At 45.1% G+C, this 17,975-nt stretch overlaps 1 long non-coding RNA gene across 1 annotated transcript; it reads right to left on the bottom strand.

Moving 5' to 3' along the window:
* Positions 1-10,123: 10,123 nt before the first annotated feature.
* Positions 10,124-13,582, bottom strand: LOC147572520 (uncharacterized). The gene is made up of 2 exons (XR_015245792.1): positions 13,218-13,582; positions 10,124-12,649 (listed from the first exon to the last, which is right to left on the bottom strand). It is a non-coding gene; the product is annotated as an uncharacterized LOC147572520 (long non-coding RNA).
* Between the last annotated feature and the right edge of the window lie 4,393 nt (positions 13,583-17,975).

Here is a 17,975-nt window from a genome sequence, read left to right as displayed (position 1 = left end):
ACTCTGTTGTCTTCTGACCCCGCAGAGCAGGCAGATGCGGATGGAGAGGCATAAGATCTCGCTGTGGTTTTCCCAGACGGATCCCAGGCCGTACTTCCCAGCTCTCCCAGTCTCAGACCACACACCCTTAGCACCTCCAGGGGAGCTGGCCCGACAGGCTTCCCTTGGGGTTGTGCCAGCTCTGTCTCCGCTCATTAGCAGGTCTGTTTCCAGGTGGATCCACCATGGGGTCATTAAGGCAATAAACAAGTTCCCGATTGTCGGTGGGCTGGACCTGGCACCCCCCCCCCCCCCGCCCCGTTCCCTGCATTGTGTGGAGTTCCAGCGGGCCCACACAACCCCCGAAACAATGCCTCACTTCCTCCCAGGAAGCTGCAGACCCGAGCCAGTCTCCTGGGCTCGCCCACGTGCTCTGGCCAAGCCATTGTGTCCAAGACGGCCGGGTCCAGCCATTCCCATGACCAGGGTAATTACATCCTCTCTGCCGTCCAAAAGTAGGAGGGCAAGGGGTCGGGGGCCAAAGAGCCTTAGCTCCCCATGGCTCCCAAACCTCCCAGTCCCTGGCCAGCAGGCCTGTGGTCCCCGATGACCATTTGGATTCCATACCTCAGCCTCTCCCCGGATCAGGGGTACAAAGAAGACCCTGGAAACACATGCAGGCTGGAGCCCTAACCAAGCTTCTCAGCCCTCCCGGCACCCCTTTCTCTCTCTGTTTGGCTAGGATTGTTCCCTGTGTCCCCAAAGTGTTCTTGTATATATCCCCAGGGAGGGGCTGAGTGGTAGCACAGAATAGGGCCCATCAATAATGTGACCAAGGCCATCCGGCTTTGCAGGCGTTTGTCTGGTGGAGAGGAATGCTGACCAGCCCAGGGTGTTCTTTCTCAAGGGAGTCTAATGGGTCCTCAGTGGGGCCTATGCCACAGTCACGGCCAATTTGGATTTCTTTCTTTTAAACAGCTCTGTTTAGGAATGATGTCTTAGGGAGAGGAAGGGACCTGGGACAGGTGGGGTAGGATCTGAAAGGAAGATGAAACTCGCGGTGGGGACAAGACCAAGAAGCCTAGGTCAGGTCTGTGAAACTTCATGGGCAGCCCGGAGAGCCTGCCCCTGGGGGTCCACGGGAGAAGAAGTGTTGAGGTCGGAAGGCAAAGGTGCCAGCAGCTCTGTGTGTAGTCTCTTGCCCTTGCCAAGACCCAGCAAGAGCCGGTGAGGCTGATGTGTTTAGTTGAGAGCCAACTCTGCATCCGCTGAACGCAGTCTGCGCAGGCTGCTGGGCTTTGGCCCAAAGCCCTTACCTGAGGGAGCATCGACAGCTCATCCTCGCAGCCAGCTGGTAGCAGGTACGGAAGGCTCTGGATTGTGGAGGCTGATGAAGAAAGGTCTTGGCTGGGGGTGGCAGGTGGGAAGGACACGCTGGGAAAGCAGCTTTTCAGAGCGCGGAGCCTCTGCTGTAGGATGGCTTTGGGGTATGTTGGAAATATGTTGGAGGGGTGGGAAGATGGAGACGGAGACTGGCTTCTAACGTGGAACACAGCAATGTTGCCTTTTGGTTTTCTTTTCTTTCTTTCTTTCTTTCTTTCTTTCTTTCTTTCTTTCTTTCTTTCAAGTTTATTTATTTATTTTGAGAGAGAGAGAGAGAGAATGAGAGAGTGTGAGTGAGGGAGGGGTAGGGACAGAGGGGGACCGAGAACCCCAAGCAGCCCCCACACTGTCATTGCAGAGCCCGACACGGGGGCTCGAACTCACGAACTGCGAGATCATGACCTGAGCCGAAATCAAGAGTCAGACGCTTAACCGACTGAGCCACCCCAGTGCCCCATCTTTTTAAATTAACTTCATTGGGATATAACTTACTTAAAATGAAATACAACATTCCTAAGGGTACAGTTCAATAAGGTTTTACAAATATTTAAACCTATGTAATCACCACCACAATCAAGGTAAAGAACAGTTTCACCACCCCCAGCAAGTTCCCCTGTGCCTCTTTGCAGCCAACCTCCCTCCAGCTACTGCTGTGGTTTCTGTCACTATAGAATACTTTTGCAAGTTCAAGATTTTCATAGAAACAGAACCATAGAGTTTGGACCCTTTTGTATCAGGCTTCACCCAGTTGTTCCATGTAGAAGTAGTTTGTTTCCTGTCATTGCTGAGTAGTAGTCTACTCAGCTTTAGCACATTTTGTTGATCCATTCACATATTAATAGACATTCGGGTTATATCCAGTTTGGGACTGTTATGAATACAACTTCTGACGACATTAGTGTAAAAGTCTTTGTGGATATAAATTTTCTTTTCTTTAGCTTTATTTATTTATTTTGAGAGAGAGAGAGAGTGCGCACATGCAGGGGAGGGGCAGAGAGAGAGAATCCCAAGCAGGCTCCTCACTGTCAGTGCAGAGCTGGAGGTGGGGCTCGAACCCACGATCTGGGAGATAAAGAGTTGGACGCTTAACTGACTGAGCCATCCAGGCACCCCATATGGATATATATTTTCATTTCTCTTGGCTGTTCTATTTAGTAGGGGAATTATTAGGTTATATGTAGGTGTATGTTAACTTTATAAGAAATTGCCAAACTATTTTCCAAAGTGGGTGTAGCCTTTTACACACCCACCAACATTACAGGGGAGTTCTGGTTCCTCTGCACCCTTGCTCACACTTGTATTGTCCATCTTTTTTCCTTTTAGCCATTCCAATAGGAGCGTAGTAACATCTCACTGTGTATTTAATTTGCATTTCGTTGATAACTAATGCTGTTGAATGTGGCTGTTGGCCATTGATATATTTTCTTGGTGAAGGGATTGTTCACAACCTTTGTCCATTTAAAAAACTGTATTCAGTTGTTTGTCTTCTTATTATCGAATTGTAAGAATATATACATTATACTTTAATTATATATTCTGGGAGCACCTGGCTGGTTTAGTCTAGAGCGTGCGACTCTTGATCTCAGGGTTGTGGGTTCAAGCCCCCCACTGGATGTGGAGATTACCTAAAAATAAAATATTTTTTTAAAATTATATATTCTTAATATATCTTTATGTATTCTGAATATAAGTCTTTTGTAAGATACATGTTTGTAAATACACAGGTTATGACTGGTGACTTCCTTTTTTTTGTTTTCCAAAAGCGTCCTTTGAAGAGCAGAAATTTCTAATTTCAGTGGAGTCAATTTTATCGTTTCTTTCCTGGTGTCCTTAGACATCTTTCTTATCCCAAGGTCACAAAGATTTTCTCCTGTGTTTTCTTTTAGAATTTTATCATCTTAGCTGTTCTGTTTAGGTCTATGATCCATTTCTAGTTTATTTGGCATGTGTTGTGAGGTTGGGGTCAAGGTATATTTTTTTCCATAAGACTCTACAGTTCTTCCAGCATCATTTGTTCAAAAGATATCCTTTCTTCTTTAAGTTACTGTGGCACGCTTGTCGACAATCAATTGACAAAACACGTGTAGGCCTATTTCTGGACTATTTTGTGTCACGCGTGTATATGTCTGTCTTTATACCGATGCCACACTGACTTGACTACTACAGCTTTATAGTAGGCCTTGAAGAAATAAATGTAAATATAAATAAATATAAATATATACATATATTTATAGGCCTTGAAGAAATAAAGATAAATAAAATAACGCCTACCTTGCTCCTCTTTTTCAAGATTGCTTTGGCTATTCTAGGGCCTTTGAATTTCTACAGAAATTTTATTTTTTAATTAAAAAATATTAATTTATTTTGAGAGAGAGAGACAGAGAGAGGAGGGGTGGGGCAGAGAGAGAGGGAGAGAGACAGAATCCCAAGTGGGCTCTGTGCTGTTAGCGCAGAGCCCCGTGCAGGGCTCGATCTCATGAACCATGAGATCAGGACCAGAGCTGAAATCAAGAGTTGGATGCTTAACTGACTCAGCCACCCAGGTGCCCCTCCACATAAATTTTAGAGAAAGCTTGTCAATTTCTGCAAATATTACAAAAAGTTGTCTTATTCTGTTGGGGCTGCTGTCACAGAATTCTAGGCTTACCATTGACTTAAACAACGGAAATGTACTTCTCACACTTCTGGATGCCGGGAAGTCCAAGATCAAGGGACTGGTAGATTCGGTGTCTGGTAAGAGCCTGCTTCCTGGTTCATAGCTGACTGTCTTCTCATTGTGTCCTCACAGGGAAGAAGGTGTAAGGAAATCTCTCTGGGGACCTTTTTTTTTTTTTTTTTAATAAGGGTACTAATCCTATTTGTGAGGGCTCTGTCTCCATGACCTAATCACCCTCCAAAGGCCCCATTTCCTAATATTATCACACTGGGAATAGGGTTTCAGCATATGAACTTGGGGGTAGGAGGGGGGACACAAACTTTCAGTCTATAGCAGTTATTATGATTGGGATTACACTGAATCTGTAAATCAATTTTAGGAAACTTAACATTTTAACAATATTGAGTCTTCATATCCATGAACATGGCATATCTCTTCATTCATTTAAGATCTTTAAGTGCTCTGATCAATATGTTATAGTTTTCCATGTAAGTGTCTTACATATCTTTTATTAAATTTATCTCTAAGTATTTCATATTTGTTGATGCTACTATAAATGACACCTTTTAATTTTCCAATAGTTTGTTCTAAGTATATACAAATACGAGTAATTTTTTTTTTTTTTAGTATATTGATCTTGTATTCTGCAGCTTTGCCCAACTGATTTATTAGCTATCGTAGGTGTTGTTGTTGTTGTTGTTGTTGTAAATTACCTAGAGTTTTCTGCATTCATATCATTTTAGCCATGAATAAAGACCATTTTATTTCTTCCTTTACTGACTGTATGCCCTGGATTCGTGGATTATGCCACTTTGTATATTAGTGGGTTCTACTTGCAAAAATTTTGTTAAGGCATTGTGTCTGTTGTTCAGGAGGGTTATTAATCTGTAGGTTTTTTTCCTTGTAATATCTCTGGCTGTGGCATCTGGGTAACGCTGGACTCATAAAATGAGTTGGGAAATATTCCTCCCTCCTCTGTGTTCTGAAACAATTAATATATAGTCGGTATTATTTCATCTTTATTTTTTTCCTGAGTTTATGACTTTATTTACTTTTTATGAATATCATTTATTGTCAAGTTGGCTTACATACAACACCTAGTGCTCATCTCAACAAGTGCCCTCCTCCTTGCCATCACCCACTTTCCCCTCTCCTCCACCCCTATTATTTCATCTTTAAATGATTGATAGAATTTTGCCAATTTTTTTTTAACTTATGAATTCACATCTTTAATAGATAAAGAGCTATTGAAATTTTCTATTTTTTCTTGGGCCAGTTTTTCTAACAGGTGGTTTTCAAGTAATTTGTCCATTTCAGGTAGTTGCCAAATTTATTGTATACAATTGTTTATAATACCCCTTTCTTATCTTTTTAATGTCTGTAGGATCTGAAGTGATGCTCCCTCCCTTTCATTCTTGATATTGGTAATTTGTATCTTTACTCTTTGGTTGTTAATCAATGTAGCTAGAGGTTTATCAATTTTATTGATCTTTTTGGAGAACCAGTCTTGGCTTTCATTGATTTTCTTCATTGTTGGTCTGTTTCCTATTTCACTGATTTCTAGTCTTATCTTTATTATTTTCTTCCTAACATTGCCTTTTGAAGGTTATAGAAGGGCATAGGTTCCTACACCCACCTTCAATCATAGATCATGGAGGGTCCGAAGGGAAAAGGGTCTTCGAAGTAATTTTGTCCAACCCTTTCATTTTATAGGCAAACAGAAATCCAAGGGGGACAAGTTTTTCCTCAGGCCACTTAGTTTTCTTTCAAGGCCGGCTCATTTATTAATTTACTTATTCTTTCTTCATTAATATGGTCTTATTCATTCATGTAAGGCATAATCGTTGAACTTACACTATGGGCCAGACACGGTGTTCTGTTCTAAGAAGATGAATAAGTCATAGTCTCTGTCTTCAAAAATCTCCCAGCCTAGTGAGGGAGATAGCAAGTAATCAGACAAGTACAGTGCAGGACCGATACATAACGGAGGTGTTCGTAGGGTGCCATGAATGCACCGAGGAAAGAATGACAAAGTCTAATCACTGGTGTGAAGATGAGGGTGGAGGTTGGTCAGGGCAGAATTGAGAAAAGACTTTGAAAATGGATTGAGCAAGCAAAGTAACTCCTCTTCACTCCAGAAAGAGCTCTGTGAATCTACTAAATATTTGTTTCAATGAAGCAAATAGAGGGACACCTGGGTGGCTCAGTCGGTTAAGCGTCCGACTTCGGCTCAGGGCGTGATCTCACGGTTCGTGGGTTCGAGCCCCGCGTCGGGCTCTGTGCTGACAGCTCCGAGCCTGGAGCCTGCTTCGGAGTCTGTGTCTCCCTCTCTCTCTCTCTCTGCCCCTTCCCTGCTCACATTCTGTCTCTGTCTCGCTCTCTCAAAGAAATAAACATTTAAAAACTGAAATAAATAAAGCAAATAGAAAGCAAGGCAAGTTTTGATGAGAAGCCATCAGTTAATCAATTAGCCAACTTTGTGTCCAGCATCATGCTAAGAGGTTTGGGAGAACACAGATTATGCAGATGATTCAATCCTGTTTTCTAGAGAATAAGTGTTCTCTCAGATTCCCACTCACTAATTTTCTTTTTTGCAGATGGCTGATCCCATCCATAGAAGGTAAATATATTTAGAAGGTGTAGAGTGATCTTACTGATACTGACGTCCTTCTCTATTATCTGCTTACCTATTGCTGCATAACAAATTACCCTGAAACTTAGCAACTTAAAACAATAAGCATTTATCATCTCACACAGTTTCTGAGGGTCAGGAATCCGGCCGTGGCTTAGCTGAGTGTTTCTGGCTCCAGGTCTGACAGCAGGTCTTTCATGAAAGCGGCTGGGGGCTACAGTCTCTAAAGATTTGACGAGGGCTCGAGGCTCCCTTTCCAAGCTTGCTGGCTGCGGGCAGGAGGCCTCACCATGTGGGCCTTTCCATAGACGCCGCTTGACGTGTGGGTGTCTGCCCCCAGGAAAGAATAATCCAGATGCCACTCTGCCTTTTATGAGCTGGTCTCCAAATCACACACCTTTGCCTTATTCTGTCCATTAGAAGTGTCATTGAGTCCAGGGGTACCTGGATGGCTCAGCCAGAAGAGCATAAGACTCTTGATCTTAGGGTTGTAAGTTTGAGCCCCACAGTGGGTGTAGAGATTACTAAAAAATAAACTAAAAAAAAAAAAAAAAAAAAAGTGTCACTAAGTCTAGCCCACACTCAGAGGAAATTACGTTAGGGCAAAGACATGCACACCAAAAAGTGGGGACAATTTGGGGCCATTTTAGAGACTTACTACCACAGGTACCCTCATATGCTGACTAAAATATTAACAATCTGGGGGCGCCTGGGTGGCTCAGTCGGTTAAGTGGCCGACTTCGGCTCAGGTCATGATCTTGCGGTCCGTGAGTTCGAGCCCCGCGTCGGGCCCTGTGCTGACAGCTCGGAGCCTGGAGCCTGCTTCAGATTCTGTGTCTCCCTCTCTCTGACCCTCCCCCGTTCATGCTCTGTCTCTCTCTGTCTCAAAAATAAATAAACGTCAAAAAAAAATTTTAAATATTAACAATCTGGAAGCTTAGTGACACTAAGATTGAAATGGCCAAGTCACCTTTGCCACTCTTTCTTTCTTTCTTTCTTTCTTTCTTTCTTTCTTAAGATTTTATTTTTAAGTAATCTCTACTCCCAATGTGGGGCTCAAACTCACAATCCCAAGATCAAGGGTCACATGCACCACCGACTGAGCCAGCCAGCTGCCCTTACACATGGAACTTTAAAGGGCTTGCTTCTTCTTTTTTTTTAACATAATTTATTGACACGTTGGTTTCCATACAACGCCCAGGGCTCATCCCAACAAGTTAAAGGGCCTACTGCTCAGAAGTTAAAGTATTTTGTAGAATCTAACCCTCTTTATAGATATTATACTATTACATCCTCAAATAAGATGTAATAGTTTTACTGAGAACTGTATCCAGCCCCATACTGGGAGAAATACCTTAGATACAGGAGGCAATTTCAAGGAATCTTCTAGAAGGATATAATCATTATCCTTTGGCAGTTTAGAATTATGCAGAATTATGACTTTATTTATTCTAGGGACTGATGCAGCAGTTAATAAGACAGAAGGGAGTGGGGATGATATTATGGACTGAATGTTTGTATTTCCCCCAAATTCATACCTTGAAGCCCAAACCGCCAATGTGGTGGTGTTTGGAGATGGGGCCATTGGTAGTGAAGTAGATTTAGATGAGATCATGAGGGAGGGGCCCCCATGATGGGATTAGTTCTTATAAGAAGAGGAAGAGAGATGAGAGCTGTCTCCTCACCAAGTGAAGAGACAGGCAGAAGGCGGCCATCTGTAAGATAGGAAGAGACTTGTCATCAGGAACCCAAATAGCTGGCACTTTGATCTTGGAATCCCAGCCTCTAGAGCTGTGAAAAATGAATTTCTGTTATTTAAGACACCTACCCTGTGACATCTTGTCATAGTGGCCTGAACAGACTAATTTAATTTTTTTCTTTTAATTTTTATTTATTTTTGACAGAGAAAAAGACAGAGCATGAGTGGGGGAGGGGCAGAGAGAGAGGGAGACAGAATCTGAAGTAGGCTCCAGGCTCTGCACTGTCAGCACAGAGCCCAATGTGGGACTCAAACCCACAGACCTCGAGATCATGACCTGAGCTGAAGTCAGACGCTTAACCGACTGAGCCACCCAGGCGTCCCTTGAACACACTCATTTATTTTTTTTTATATATTTTTTTTTTTCAACGTTTATTTATTTTTGGGACAGAGAGAGACAGAGCATGAACGGGGGAGGGGCAGAGAGAGAGGGAGACACAGAATCGGAAACAGGCTCCAGGCTCTGAGCCATCAGCCCAGAGCCTGACGCGGGGCTCGAACTCACGGAGCGCGAGATCCTGACCTGGCTGAAGTCGGACGCTTAACCGACCGCGCCACCCAGGCGCCCCTGAACACACTCATTTAAAGGGCGACTGCCACCTGACTGAGTAGAAGCAAGACTGAATTCACGGTGTTAGCATTCTACAGGGTGTTCAGTGGTAGAGAAACCTACAGGCGTTCAAGACGCTGTCGGTCTGCAGAGGGGCAGGGCTGATGGAAGGGAACTCCGACAGCTGAAGAAGTTACTGAAAATGTGACTGGGGAATATGGAAGTAAACATCTAGAGGGCCAACTTGGAGTGCTAAGCCAATAGTAGAATATTTGGAAAGAATCACACTGTTGGAGGAGGGGTAGGGTCACTCTGGTCATTGGTGTAGATTGCACTGATGAAGGAGTGTTTCTAAGAGAATATTCTCCCCTCTTTGCATATAGGTTGTCATGAAAAAGATATTTAAAGTGGGAACAAGTACTAAGACCTAGTTTACTTTTCTGAGACTCAAGAGAACAGAACACAGCAAGGAGGCTTGTATAGAGTCAGAGTCCAGCCACAAAATGCAGAGTTCAGCCACAAAGTGACGGTGCCCACCCTTGTGCACTCTGGTGACAAGGAAGGGCTCTCTCTCTCTCTTGCCTTAAAGGAGTAACCCAGCTGGTATATAATTCTTCTCTAAAAGTTCTCGGAAAGATATGATTCCATGCTTGAGTCAAAACCAGAGAAAGTTTTGGGGGAGACCTACATGCTAAAGAGAGCTGATTCAGCTGCCATAACAAAGGTCAATGTCACCGTGGCTTATACCAGATAGCAATTTATTAGTCTCTCCTGTAATTGTCCAAGAATAGGCAGTACAGAACGGTATAGGGGCTCCGTGGTATTAGAGACCCATACTCCTTTTTCCTTTTTTTTTTTTTTTAAGTTTATTTACTTATTTTGAAAGAGAGCGAGCACGTGTGAGTGGGGAAAGGGCAGAGAGAATCCCAAGGAGGCTCTGCACTGTCAGCATTATGCGAGATGGGGGACTCAAACCCACCAACAGTGAGATCATGACCTGAGCTGAAATCAAGAGTTGGCCGCTTAATCGACTGAGCCACCCAGGCACCCCCAAACTCCTTTTTCAATGCCCTTCATTCATCTCATGGCCTTCTAGGCTATCCCACAACTGCAAGAACTCCTGTCCCCATACCCACATTCCAGCCGGCAGAAGGGAGAAAGAGAGAATGGAAATACACTTTATTGTTAAGGATATGACCAGGAAGTTGCATATACCATTCTGCTTAGGTCCTATGAGGCAGAACCAGCATGTTGTAGGTTTCACTTCTGCCTAGGTTCTATTGGGCAGAACCCAGGTGCCTGGCTGTATTTCATGGCAAGGGAGCCTGGGAAATGCAGTCTTTTGATTGGTAGTCATTTTTCTCAGCCTAAACTTGTATTATTCTAGAAGGGAAAAACACACTGGGGGAACGACTGGCAGTCTTGGCCATAACAACCTCCTATAATCTTGTCTGCAAGGAAGGCAGGTCAGATCGGTCAGAGCCAGGTAAATATCATATCTTTTTACCAGACTATAAACTGTAAGAGAGCAAGGGCCCTAGCTCTCTTTGCTCTTCACTTGATCCTCATTTCTTAGCCTAATTCCTGGCACAGAGTAGCTTCTCAATACAGACATTAAATAAATGAATGAATGAAAGACAGCTAGACGGAAGAATTCAGAGACCCTTCATTGTGCCTTTCCCCCAGGACTTTTGTTACATGAGTCGAGACCACTTGGTTTCTTGTTAAAATGCAACCTGAGGAGGTCTGTTGAGAGATTTTCACAAAGTGAAATTTCCTACCCACCAGATCCACCCTGACAAGTGGTGTGGTTTCTTTAGACGCTTGCTCTGATGTCTACTGATGGTGAACTTTAGGTGACTGAGTCCACAGAGAGCAGTTTGATGGCGTGTGATAGGAGAAAGCTGGGCTCCTCCATAACTCAAATGTGTTATTATTGTAAGCAAACCTGGTATCTTCCCGAGAGAATTTTATCCCAAGATCTCCCATGTTACACAGATTGATTCTTAGAGATAGGAGGGGCCCACTTTGGAGCAAATGGGGCATCTGTTGGGAGTTGCTGGGCGGGCTCGAGGAGCCAGAACATCTAGCCTCCTCAGCTTGGGGTCCGGGTTAGCCTGGCAGCTGTCCCCTGAGGGCTGTGTTTCCAGCCTCCGCATTTAATAAGCTGAGAGAATTGAAAACAGTAAAATATGGAAGATAATACACCAGTCAATAAAAAGATAAAGTAAACTAAGAAGAAATAAAAAGATGGTAAAAACGGTAAAAAAAAAAAAAAAAAAGGCAGCGGGCAAAGTGATAATATGAACTAAAAATAAACCAAACAAACTAAAAAGAAATGAAAAGATAGAACAAAGACACGATAAGGCAAAGGTTAGAAATAAAAGATGGAGAATAAAAAGATAATACAATAACAATAAATCTAGAAGATAAGATGAGATAAAAGCAAATTGTATGAAATGGCTAGAACAAAGACGAAAAAGAGATTAAAAATGACAGAGATAAGTAAAATCATTAAAACCAGAAAAATAAAAGACTAAAGGGATTAAAACAATAAAATGTGTTAAAGCAATACCAAAAGAAATAAAAAATTTAAAAGACTAGGCTATGGGGGAAGAGAGTAATAGATCAATTTTGTTTCAAATTAAAATAATGCAACCATGCTAGTACAAAAGCCTACCCCCCTTTCACAGACACACTCTGAGTCCAGGCAGCCTCAAGGTTGTGCAGACCTCCCAACCTTTAAGCATCCATGTTAATTTGCTACCCTTACAAAGCACCATGGACTGGGGGGCTCGCGCAGCAGAAATGTATCTGCTCACAGTTCTGAAGGCTAGCAGTCTGTGAGGGGTGGTTTCTTCGGAGGGCCACGAGGGAAGGATCTGTCCCAGGCCTCTCTCCGTGGCTTGTAGACGGCCATCTTCTCCCTGCGTGTCTGTGTAGAGATGTCTTCTTATAAGGACACCAGTCCTGTGGATTTACAACCCACCCTAATGACCTCATTTTAACTCAGTTACCTCTGCAAAGACCCTGTCTCCAAGTAGAGTCACCTTCTGAGGTACTGGGGGCTTGGAAAGATGAATTTGGAGACACAGTTCAGCCCATAATAGCATCCATGCAAGGAGTGCCTGACAGGATACCCTCCAGGCAGAGAGCAGGACCTTTGACCTCTTGCTTGGTTTAGGGCCTCTGACAGAACGGATTTTTTTTTCTCCTTGATTTTAGTTTCTGACTAATATTCTTCCTTTCACTTGGACCCACAGGGCGATAAGGCTGAGTCCTAGAAAGATAAGGTTCTGGAGTCCATAGCCTATTTTCTCTCATGATGTTAGGGTTGCTGGGAGCAAGAAATATCCTGGCAGGCAGTCTCCTATGGCTAATGGAGAGGCCCATCCATGAGGCGGGGCTGGTGCGCCTGGCTTCTCCTGCCAAGAAGCTTCTGCTCTGGCTAGAAGCACTCGCGAGATGGAGGGTGATTTCCAATTCCCCCTAAGCCAACAGCATGATCTCTAGTGGGGTTTTGGAGCTTATATTTCATTGTCTTCTGCCTTTTCCAAACAGGGAAGCCTGGGAGAGCTGGACCCCAGAGCACTTGGGGATGAGTTTTCTATACTTGGTTTCTCTCTTGCTCCGAGGTAGAGTTCAGAACCGTGTGCAGTAGAGAGAAGCCTGAAAAATCCTCCTCTTATCCTGGAGAAGAGAAAACACAGACCCATGGAACAGGCAAGCCAAAGATCACCTAGTTCAATATCCTCGTTAATAGTTGAGGAAACAGAAATCCAGGAAGGAAAGATTTGCCCCAAAGCATTCTCTCTCTCCCTGTTGCACACGCACACATACACATTCATGCACACTGGGCAGGCGCACAGAGCCCAGGCCCAGCTTCATGGGTATTCACCCTGTGCAGTTGCATAGGGCCCCGTGCTCAGGAGGGCCCTGCACTTGATTTAATGCTCTGTTACCACCATCCTGAATTCTTAATAACTTTGCAACAGGGGCGCTACCTAACATGTTGCAGTGGGCCCTGCAAGTCTCGGAGGCAGCCCTACCCCCTGACTCTGATCAGGAAGGAAGCCCCAGCCACTCAAGCTCTTTTTGACCACAGGCTGTCCAAAGCAGAGACTCGCTTACAGTTCTTGGCACAAGATAAGCCCTTCAGAAAAGAAGGAAGGGGAGGATGCCTTTGCTTCAGGCCCAGAGGCGCTCTCTCTAGCCAGAGTGAGTTCTTAGCTAGGGCGTGAACCTTACAGTCACCCACCTTGAATCTCCAGCCTGCAGACTGGGCCTGTCCCAGTCCTGTGTTCTTCAAGATCCCCTGTCTCCCTGGCAGAAACCCAAGGGGGCGGGACAGGGGAGGGATGAAAGGAAAGTGAAAGTATCAGCCTCTCTGGATGGCCTCTCCTCCTCCTCCTCCTCCTCCTCCTCCTTCCTCCCTCCCCCCCCTCCGTTGCCATGGTGACCAGAACAAAGCCTCTCTTTCCCCTCTTTTCTGGATTGTTAATTGTCTTTACTCCATGGTGCCTTTGTTAATTGTTGCCAGTCCCTCCCAGGATGGGGATCTAGGTCTCCTCGAGACAGGAAAGAGGGTTAAAAAAAGTTAGGTGATGGGGGTGGGGCACTATAAACCGGTGGGGGGGGGGCGGGTGGAGGAGAATGAGGAGGCAACCCCAGGATTTCCTAAATTCCCCCGGGCTCCTGGGAAGGGAATACCCTCTTCATTTCTTTCCCTCTCTCCCTCAATCAGCTGCCGGTTCAGGTGGGGCCCAAGCCCCCGCCCTGTTGGGAAGGAACAGGAGTGAGCCAGAGGAGGAGAGAAGACAACAGCCATTGTGCGGTGACCAACTGTGTGTGAGCCTGTGTGTGGACACCCCCCACGGGAGGTAGCCCTGCCTTTGCACCCATTCCAAATCGATCAGTAAGACATGGGGCCTGATTTTTGCCCCCAGTATTTGGACTACTAATAGTTAAATTTACTGGGAGAGAATGTTTGCTAGCTCTGGAGGTGAGAAGTGTTACTTCATCCCTCTTCCCCAAGCTCAATTCCTCATGGTAGCTAAACGTGGGAAGAATGGAGTGGAGAAGTTTTGGAAGAGAGAGAGAGAGAGAGAGTGTGTGTGTGTGTGTGTATATGTGTGTGTAAAAAGGACTCAAGTCACTGGCATTAGGGGAGCATGCACACTGAGTGAGGTCCCTGTGTGTGTGCACACAAGTGTGTTGGTCAGTCCCCTGTCCTTGGAGACAGTCCTCCATTTGGGGGACAGGGAGCCAACTGTCACGTAAGAGGAGAGAGCTGTTTCTAGTCCTAGGGCCTGGGCCAAAATCTAGGCTGTTGAATAATATTCCAGTGCTAATTTATATGGTTCAGATTCTAAGGACCACAAAACCCCATAAGAAGCAAAACAGGATGGTATAGCAGAAAAAGCCTGGCTTTGAGAGCCAGAAAACCTGGGTTCAAATGTTGGCCCTTCCCAGTCTTCACTGTGCAGTTCTTGGAAACTTTCCTTCCCATCTTGGGGTGTCATTTTCCTCCTCTGTAGAATGGAACAGTCCCCATCTTCACAGAGCTGTTGATAGCTTAAAGGAGATCATGTGTGTTAAGTGCCAGCCTTGGGCAAGATACCTCTTCTTTCTGTGCACAAAAAGGGGAGATGGAGAAGGTGGTCCTGGAAGGCTGATTCCTTCCAGATTTTATATTTTCAGATTCTGCTAGGCAAATGATTCACATTCTGTGAATCCACCTGTTATCACCTTGGATTGCTTCCATATCCACGTGGGACTCTCGGGGGAAATTCAAGTAGAACTGAGTAGAGTCCCACTAAGCTCAGCCTGAAGGGAGTGCCTGACTCTGAAAGATGGCTCCTGGAGCACCCACAAAGGCCATCAGATCTCAGAGCTTCTGCCTGGCAAGTCTGGCTATAGGTATCTCCAGAAAAGCACTTCCTCAGGGCGCCTGGGAGGGTCAGTCCGTTAAGCGTGAACTTGGTTTTGGCTGAGGTCTTGATCTCGCTGTTCAAGGGTTCAAGCCCTGCAACCCTCTGAGTGTGGAGCCTGCTTGGGATTCTCTCTCTCTCTCTCTCTCTCTCTCTCTCTCTCTCTCTCTCTCTCCTTCTCTCTCTGTCCCTCCCCCACCTCCAAATGAACTTAATGCTTATTTATTTTTGAGAGAGACAGAGACAGAGCATGAGTGGGGAAGGGGCAGAGAGAGAGGGAGCCAACAGAATACGAAGCAGGCTCCGGGCGGCTCAGAGCCATCAGCACAGAGCCCAACGTGGACCCATGAGCTGTGAGATCATGAGCTGAACTGAAGTCGGACGCTTAACCGACGGAGCCACCCAGGCGCCCCAAAATAAATAAACTGGGGGAAAAAAAGAAAAGAAAAGAAAGGAAAAGAAAAGAAAAGAAAAGAAAGAAAAAAAAGAAAAGAAAAGAAAAGAAAAGGAAAGGAAAGGAAAAGAAAAAAAAGAAAAGCACTTCCTCCGTAGGATGAAGAGTTGGTGCTCAGACAAGCTCCACTAGGCTGGGCCTACCCTGAGCTGACCCAGCTGACAAGCATCCTCCTCTTCACGGAGAAAATGGAGAATGTTAGGTGCCACGGCCGGGGGAAAGCAGGAGAGACCTTGAGGCAATTCGCGGCTCTTTCCTTCTTCCAGCTCCTCAGCTCACTTTCTCTCTGGAGCTTTCTCCCCCTCACCTGTTCCTGTAACACTGAGGAAAGCAATTCACACCATTCCGTGAATTTAATCCCCTTAATCTTTCTCCCATGGGCATTTGCATTGGCCCCTTTGTCTCTAACCTTGGAGGTTAAAGGGAGCAGTGGGGAACCCCGGCACCCCTGGGCTCCACAGCCCCCACCGCAGGCGTCTCAGGAGGGCTTGGCAGCTACATGAAGTGGATTGGAGATCACACTGGCTGCAGCCAAAGTCATTCCTTCTGCAATTATTTTTTGAGCATCTACAAGGGGCTCTGGAAATTAAATGGAAAATAGAGCAGACGAGGTTCTTCCCTCACAGAGCCCACAGTCTAGAAGGGAAACAGGAAAAAAGAAAGCCACACGGAAGCAGAAAACAGATAAATTAAGTACCAAGCGTGGTGAGTGCTATGAAGGAGGCAAATGGGCCGTGAGCAGGAGAATAAAGTGTGGAGGATGATCTTGGCGGGGTGGGAGGAGGTGGGGAAGGGAAGATAAAGAGAGGAACATTTGTGTTGAGACCAGAGGATGAAAGGGAGGTTGCTCTGGGAAGAGCAGTGTTTGGGGAAGTGCTTTCCAGGTAAAGAGATATTTATAGGGCTTGAAGTCTGGGTAAAGGCAGATCTTTCAATATAGAGATCTGATTGGGATTGGGCAAAGTTTGTAAGATAACAGTTCAGGATTGGAGGATACGGCGAGGGGAGGGTCTTGCAAAATAAACAATTGTTTGATAAGCTAGTGGTTTGCCAGGTTAAGCAAACTATTGTCCCGAGAAGGGGGTTTGAGCAGTCTATTGTTCAGATAAATTGATTTTCAGGAAGTTCCTGGAGCAAATAATAAAATTATTTACCGGTTTACGGCCTTATCTTCCTGGGCAAGAAATGTCTGGAACAAATATTAAAGTCATGTCGATGTAAGCAGCCTTCGTGAAATTATGTGACTGCAGGTGGTCTCAGTTCTCCGAAGCAGTGAGGCTTTGGTGGTCTAGCTGAGAGATGAGGACGATCTGGGCCCGGGTGGGGACAGGGAAGACAGAGAAGGAGAGGACTGGGACATATTTGTGGAGACAGATCAACAGCAGTCACTAATTTGGGTGGATGGAAAGAAAGAATCAAGGATGACTCCTAGATTTTCGGCTCAAACCTCAGGGTGGTACCATTTCCTGAGATGGGAAAAATTTTACAGGGTATATACATAGGCTTGCGGGTGATGGTTAGAGGTCCACTTTGGAACATGTTAGGGTTAGGATGTCTGTGAGATCCTTGGGTAGAAACGTCAAGTGGCTGGTCAGATACAGGAGTTTGAGGTGCACTAAGGCGTCTTGGAGATTTACATAAAAAATTGGGAGACTCATCAGTACATAGCTGGTATTTAAAGCTATGGAAACATGACATTTCACCTATGGAGAGAAGGTAGAGAGGAAAATGAGATACAGAAGGGAGTCAATGGGAAACACTGATGCGGAGATGAGGAGGAGGAAGGAATATAGATAAGGGAGGGCGAGAAAGGGCAACCAGTAAGGTCAGAAGAAATTTAGGGGGTGTAGAGTCATGAAGTGAGTGTTTCAAGGAGGGAGTGGTCAGCTAGGTCAAATAGTGTCATTTTGATGGGTGTTCCCAGGAAATGAGGTAGTAATATAGAAAGACCTAGAATCTTCAAACAACTTCCTCCCATCACTGACTGGCCATGACCTTGAGCTTCATTCTTCTTACCTCTAAAATGATGGGGCACCTGAGTGCCTCAGTCAGTTAAGCACGCAACTCTCGGTTTCCGCTCAGGTCATGATCTCACGGTTCATGAGTTTGAGCCCCGAGTTGGGTTCTTTGCTGACAGCACAGAGTCTGCTTGGGATTCTCTCTCTCTCTTTCTCTCTCAAATAAATAAACTTTAAAAAAAGGGGGGGGGAAATAATAATACCAACCTCATAGAACTGGGATAAGGTACAAACAGATACTGTATATGAAAACAGAATTATATATGTATATTATCTTACTGTGTGTAAGATGTAGTAGGCGGATACTTAAAAATATTTCAGGGGCACCTGGCGGGCTCCATCAGAAGAGCGTGCAACTCTTTTTTTTTTTTTTTTAATTTTTTTTTTTTTAACATTTATTTATTTTTGAGACAGAGAGAGACAGAGCATGAACAAGGGAGGGGCAGACAGAGAAGGAGACACAGAATCTGAAACAGGCTCCAGGCTCCGAGCTGTCAGCACAGAGCCCGACGCGGGGCTCGAACTCACGGACCGTGAGATCATGACCTGAGCTGAAGTCGGATGCTTAACCGACCAAGCCACCCAGGCGCCCCTAGAGCGTGCAACTCTTGATC

Source organism: Puma concolor, chromosome E4 (genome assembly GCF_028749965.1).
Source record: "Puma concolor isolate L17-30 chromosome E4, mPumCon1.1.hap2, whole genome shotgun sequence".
Taxonomy (NCBI): Eukaryota; Metazoa; Chordata; class Mammalia; order Carnivora; family Felidae; genus Puma; species Puma concolor.
Note: the sequence above shows the minus strand (reverse complement) of the source record. Positions and strands in the feature narration are given on the sequence as shown.